The sequence below is a fragment of the Triticum dicoccoides genome, chromosome 1B, assembly GCF_002162155.2.
Source record: "Triticum dicoccoides isolate Atlit2015 ecotype Zavitan chromosome 1B, WEW_v2.0, whole genome shotgun sequence".
NCBI lineage: Eukaryota > Viridiplantae > Streptophyta > Magnoliopsida > Poales > Poaceae > Triticum > Triticum dicoccoides.
The window spans coordinates 709,848,596-709,855,975 of NC_041381.1; positions in this window are offsets into that span (position 1 = coordinate 709,848,596).

The window sequence follows — 7,380 nt, forward strand, 5'->3', positions numbered from 1 at the left end:
GCGCTGGTGGACAGCGTGCACGGTCTGGTCTATAATCCGGCCCACCGTGTTTGGACGGGGCAGGACCAGGCGAACCTCTCCTCCATCCAGGGGCCGCTCTCTCCGGTTGTCGATGGGCTTGTCGTCTTTGCCAAGATGTCTCATGAGGCATGGACTATACTCGAGCGCTCGTTTGCGGCGCAGTCATAGGCTCGTGTCTCCGCGCTTTGTCGTCAGCTTGGCGAGTGTGAGAAGCTCGACTCCACGGCCACGGAGTTGTACAACAAGGTCAAGGGCCTTGCTGACACGTTGGCCTCCATTGGACAGCCGCTCACCGACTTCGAGTTCAACTCCTTCATCGTCAACGGGCTAGACGAGGAGTATGATGCTTTAGTCGAGATCATCAACGAGCGGGGCAACTCGGACCCCATGATGGCACATGAGGTCTACATAAGAGCAACCTGAAATTTGACAAAAACAACAAAGAAGGAAAGAGTGATGAATAAAATAAATACACCTCCGACGATATTGAGAAGAGAGAACAATACTAAACACGCAGTCAATGGGGGGTATCGTGAAATGAATAAATAAAACTTTGAAAAGGAAATCAAATCCTAGAACGTGGTGTGGTTGGTTTGTCCGTAGCATATTTTGGCAATGGGAAACAAATCACTCTGTTGATTGTGACTTCATTTTTGTGTGGAGAAAATTGCAATGTGAGGAGATGAGAGCAGCAGACTTTCTCATCCCTCCTCCCTCCTCCCTCCAGAGCACGGTATGTCGCGAATCCAGCATTCCTCCACTGCAACCCCTAAACCTTTCATTAGTCTTTTGGCCAACGACAATCGTCAATGTTGCTCATGTTTTAGAACGAAAAGTGATGTTTTTTTGGCCGGAGTTGGCCATAGCAGAACGTAGAAACTTACCCCACATTTCCATTTAGTCTGGTGAGCCACTCGTTTACAGGGTCATCGGAGTCACTGCACGCGTGTATTCAATGATGAGCCACTCGTTTAACCCTGCATGCAACTAGAAAAGTCCAAAGCCAAAAGCAACAAAGAGAATAAGGTAGTCTCAGACCATGTATAATGCAAGGTGCTTACAGGGTCACTTGTAAAAATAAACTGTTCTCACACCAGTCCTTATTCAGTAGGGTGTATTGGAGGCCAAGCTCCATTGAGGCCTTCTTTTGAACTTTCAAACTTAAAACTTTGCAGTTCCAAAAAAAACTAAAAACAAATATACACGTATATAAGGATGTAATGTTTAGGTGTGTGAAATTTCATGATAAAATACCATGAATTGCAAGCTGCACAAAAAAACCATAATCATGGATTTTGAGCATGAATAGTACATGTGTAGGAAAGCCACACAAAAACTGTAACTCATATTTTAACGTATTTCAGCATGAAAATTTGCACACATGTACACTATTTATCTATATATCTATTTTTTTAAATGATACATAAAAGTATGGATTTAAAAATTCTAACATTAAGGGCTCTATGGAGCTCGGCCTTCATTTGGCATTTGCGGGCCTTGTCTCTATAGCAGATTTGACTAAGTAATCGTTTGTGCTATATGTTGGAATTTGTTAGTAGGTCTTTGGCCCAAAACCCAACAAAAAATCTGAAATTCTCATGGTCCATTCATGCATGGTTGTGAGTGGTGTGAATGGGACTAAGTTTAGTCTCATCCTGGAAGTTGAGTGGAAGTTGCACATCTTTATAAGGTGAGCTCTTCTACCACTTGTATGAGCATGAGAAGTGGAGACCTACACACACGCTCCTCTTCCTCGCTCGCCGTGCCGGGCTGGGCCGAGCCGGGTTGGGTTTCGGGAATGAGCCGAGCCGAGGACAAAGCTATGCATGTTGTCTATAATTTTTGCTGCTCGGGAAAAATGACGTAAGTCTTCTCCATCCCTCTTTCCGACGTGCACCGCGAGAAGGGACAGCAGGCCTTCGGAACCCCGCCTCTCGTTATCCTGTACATGAGAGGGGCGATCAGATTTTTGGGGAGCGCACTCGCGCGACTAGCCGGCAACATCAATGCCAATGGTTCTGCTCCCACCGCACCGTATGTGATATGTCCTTTTTGCTTGAGATCATGCTAGAATTCTTATTCCTATTCTATGGCTTAGATACGATCTGTTCATCTATTGTACCGATCCGCATGACAGCCGTCATGATTTATTTACTGTTTGTTCGGATTAAATCTCTTAGTAATTTGCTCATATATTGATCACTATACATGGTCTTAAACTGGCCCAAGATCAATTGATTATACTGTGATCCATGTCAGTTAAAGATCGTCTCTAAAACAATTCGGCACATGCAAGCTTCCATAACCAACTCCACTCCAAGAAATATACTTGGTGCACATACACCTGTGTAGATGCTACCGTCGACAGTTGGTGCACGGAGGCACTTCCATTTGCTAGTAGCTAAGTAGCTGATTCATTTAACACACCATGGGATCGATGAACAGATGTGCTAAAGTTGAGATATTTATTTTAGGACGAAGAAAATATGTAATAGTGTGTGGATGTGATGTGCGGCGTTAGTAAATGATGATAATAGCAATTTGGTGGCGATATAACAGAAAAGGATGGAGAGATAGCAACACATACACACACGAGAGCTTGCGGTGTCAACCGATGCAAGGTTCATCGTCCTTCGTTATCTGAAGAAGATGTGTAGGTAGGTGGCATTAGTAACTAGATAGATGGCTCCATCATACATATGGATATGGTTGGTCGGCGTCCACCAAGTCAAAATTTATAATGTTTGACAAGTTTGTAAAAAGACAACAAAAATGACTACAATACAAAATTAGTATCTCTAAATACACAACAAAAATAATTTTATGTTACATCCATTTAGTATTGTTGTTGTTGAGAGTTTTTTCTATGAACTTGTTTAAGTTTTGCGCTATTTATCTTGCAACAAAATTAATAAATTCCTTTTTGAGAGACCGAGGGAGTAACTTCAAATTGCGACGGACAAGTGACCGTGGATCCATGCCTGTGTGTGGCTTAACAACGGCCACCAGTCGACAAGTCCCGGAGGACCTAGCTAGAGGTTTTTACTATGGGTTTGTTTATGGCACATCTAGATGTGCCTTAGTTATTGCACATCTAAGTGACTCAATCAAGAAAAGACAAAAGAAAGTGCTTGCACGAATATTGATGTAAAATCAATGTTATAGGACTTAGATATGCAACACATCTAGTGTGCTTTAACAAAATTGTTTTACTATAAACACAATAAGATATATACTCCCGCTGTTCCTAAATATAAGTCTTTTTAGATATCCGATATGAACTATATACGGAGCAAAATGAGTGAATCTACACTCTGAATACGTTTATATACATCTGTATGTAGCTCAAATTAAAATCTCTAAAAAAGACTTATATTTAGGACTGGAGGGAGTACAATACAAACCTCTGTTTTTTGCGGGAAATATACAAACCTCTAAAGAGAACACAAAAGGAAATAAAATACGAAACCAGTCCAGAGATTCTGCAAAAAAGGGTCATTGCAACTAGACTTTACACGTTTGCGCATCCACTTTTGTACGCGTCTCCTCCTCCTATTCCTATGGCTACGTAATACTCTACTGACCCTACCTTTTCTCTAATTAATCAACCATTAAAAACCTAGCTAATAGATAATCTTTCCTTGTGGTTTGACTTTGTTTCTTGTTTCTTTAGTTCTGGCTTGTGGCTGAGCACAAAGTAACCTGCACCTGCAGCAGATGTCAATCCACCTGTGTTCCGTGTCCTGACGAAAAAGGACACGGCCTCGCTTCATCCGCACACGTCCACTTACTACGTACGTATACGAGCTAGTTGACCGACCCGATCCATCTCATCTCCATCAATTATATATTTCCTGATGATCCCTTGATTACCACTTAATTTGCTTTCATTTTTATCAAGCTTCCAATACTCTCTCCTTTCTCGAGAATGAGAGCCAAAGCTCTATATTCTTTTTTAGACAATCCAATATACAATGTTTCTTTTTCAGGAAAACACCAAACCTATTCATCAACTCTCAAGGTAGTACACGAAACAACAAAATTAAAAATTACAGCAACGTCTATAGACCACAAAGCAACAAGTACAAGCACCGAAGCGAGCTGAAGACACACCGCCGTCATCGCCCCTCCCTTACCGGAGGCAAACATTGTTGTCAGTGGCGGAGCCAGCTCGGCCGGAGAGCCGGGGCAAAGTACACTACACTCTTGTCTATTGGCTGGTTGCCCCTACAAAATGATGACTAGCTCTCCATTTCCTACTATAGTTTAAACTAGAATCAATGGCAGAGCCCGGGCAGCTGCCCAGGCTAGCCGGGAGGTGGCTCCGCCACTGATTGTTGTAGTTGATAGTCGGAAAGTCGAAGGAAGGTAAAAATTGGACAGCCGAGTGTGTCTCTCCTCCATCTGTCTCTCCTCCAAGGAAATACGGCTGGGGTTCCTGCCTCTTGCCATGTCTCTTGTGGCCTTAGGTACATGAGTGCATGGTGGATTCCAGCCTTGCTGGCAGGAGGGCTCCGTTTTAGGTGCTTCTTCAAGTTTTGTTAGGATTTGTGTCCTGCTCAGGAAGGCGAGACATCGACAACTTCTTGAAGATGGAATAAGGTTCTCCCTGCCTAGCCTCCGTCCCATTGGTGCGTCTAGTATCGTCGGAGGGCATGTGGAGGTGTGTCTTCGGCGGATCTCGTGGGACTCGGTCGGTGGTTGTTTTTTATGGATCTGTTCAGATCCTTTCGATCTTCTCTTTATCAGTGACGGTTCCTGTTCGGGTGCATTGGCCATGTGAGACCTTAGCACGACGACTTCCTGACAAAGACTGAGGCTGGCTGCCCGGTCCTAATTTAGTGGCGTACACGAAAAAAAGTAGGGTACATAATTCGCTCCTGGTGCACAAAATTTATTCTTTTTTAGGAAATTACAAATTTTATTCTACATTACCACCATTTTTTCTGTAGAAAACCTGCTCTGCACGAATATGCCGAGATATTTTTTCTTTTGGGAGGATGGAATAAACGCTACACATGGACGGACACTAGTGAGAGAGAGACTCTTTCGGTCGATGAAAGGGAGGGAGGCTATGGGCTCTGGTAACGTGTAGTTAATACCGGAGTACTTTATAAGAATATAAAATGGGAAAGAAATCGTAGTCGATCGTGATGTATATCCACAAGAGATTGATGTAGAGGACGGTGATTGAAGGGATGACGCACGCGGTGAATTCATCCACGAAGAGAGAGATATACTTATTTGTTGGATATTTATTTTGTCTTTGTGGAAGGAAGGATATCCATCACAAAGATTTTGCACTGAATTAATCTTCTTCTCTCTCTTTTTTTTTTGCGTGGAAACATTGCACTGAATTAATCTGACAGGGATCATGTGAATTCAGATTATGTGAAGTTGCATTCAAACAAAAAAGGCGGGCGCCTCCAACTCGTGTGTAAACCACAAAACTTGCGTCTAATCAAATGTAGCCCGACCAGTTAGCGCTGCTGCCGGTCCTAATTTAGTACTGTATATACAGAGAGAGAGAAAAAATGCAAGGTTCAGAGTACAAACTTTTTTGTCTAAACCGCTCTACACATGTCGAGAGATTTTTCCACGCATAAAAAGAACTCGCCGAGAGATGTCCTTTTTGACAGGAGGGGGAAATAAACTAGTCAAATATACTAGTAATGAGAGAGAGACTCTTTCCATCGGATGAAAGGGATTGAGGCTATGACTCTAGCTAGTAACGTGCAGTAAATATTTAAGAATATACTACTAGTACCTAATAAGGGGAAACAAATCACAGTCGATGGTGATGTATATCCACAAGAGATCGATGTGGAGCACGGTTATTGAACGAATGAATGACGCCGTATATCCGATCCACGGAGGGAGAGATATTATTTTTCTTTGCGCAGGGAAAAGAAGAGCCTCCCGGGTCGCTCTCCTCGGGCGACTCTGGAGGCCGCCGCCGCCACCTACCCTCCGCCCTTCTCCGCCACTCCCTTTCCTCGCCGTCGCCGGAGGAGGCCGCCGGGCGAAGCCAGCGGCGGACGGCGGCGGCGAGGTTCCTCCCGTCCAGACCACCCCCCACCCACTCCTTCAAATCCAAATCGAAGCTCGTCGACATGGCCATGGCGGGCGCCCAGAGCCGGTCTCTCCCACCCTCTCCCGTGCCGGATCTGGCTTGCCAGCCTCCGGATCCGCCCCTCCTCCTGCTCGGGGGCGCTGTCCGTAGCCGGATTCGGACCCGCCGCCATCCCGCTTGGCTGCCTCGGCTCCGACATGCTCCCCCTGCTGGATCTCGTCCCTCTCCACCGTCGGCATCGACCACCTCCCATGTTGCACTGCGAGCTGGCTCCAGCGGCGCCCAAGACCGGTGGTTCCCCCTCCGATTCGTGCCTCTGCCGCGCTGCTCGCGCCGGCTCTCCTCTCGTGGCGGCTGGCCGGGCATGTCCGCGCCGGGCCTTGCCGTTGATGGGTGTCTCCGTCCCCGACCTTCCCCGTGTTGGACCTGCCATGGCAGTGTCCGATCTGGAGGCCTTGCCCCTGTGCCCCGTCCCGTGCTCCGCCACGCGGCTCCTCCTTCCTCCTCCGCCACCGCTCGTTCTGTTGTCGTCGTGCTCCTCTGCGGGCTCGCCAAACGAAGGTGGCGTCGTGGCTCTCTGCCTTGGGAGCCCTCCACCTCCCAGATCCCCCGGTGGGGTGTCACTGTCTCGTGGCTTCACCTGCAGGGGGCACCGCACCAATGGTCCTCACTGGTGGCTCTCGGCGTCAAGGGTGCCTGCCGGCGTCGCTGCCGGTTGGATTCGCCCGGATCTGGGGCCGTCCATCCCAGCGCTGCTTGGCGCTATTGACGGTTGCTCTGCGTCTCCTCGGAGGAGGATGTGGCCGGGGTTTGGGAGAAATCCATGGTTGGCCAGCTGCTGCTGGCCGAGACAGCGGCGACGCTTCCCATCATTTCCATCTTGATGGCGCTGTCTTCATGCCCCGGTCTTGTGATGTCTTGGGTGTGCCTTGTGGAGTTCTATGCTTGGTGATGCCCTTTGACTACGCCGGTGGCACACAGGTGCCGTGGCGTCGTCTCGGCCCGGCGTGACCGTTCGAATGTACCCCATGACACAGGTGGTGTCGCGGCGTTGTGCAGTCTTGGTTGCTCGGTGCTTTTCGCTTGCGTCGACGGTGCAGTGTCATGGTTTAGTCTTGGCTCGCCGCTGCAGTTCGAGCGCCCGTGGTGCCCCCTATTGTGTTGTGTCCCCCCTCACCATGTGTTGTTTTTGCTTTATTTCTCCTTCCTGTGCCCCCCTGTACTTCTGGTTCACTTGAACCCTATCTTGTATTAGGCTGCAAAGTCTATAGGCAACAAAAGAATAC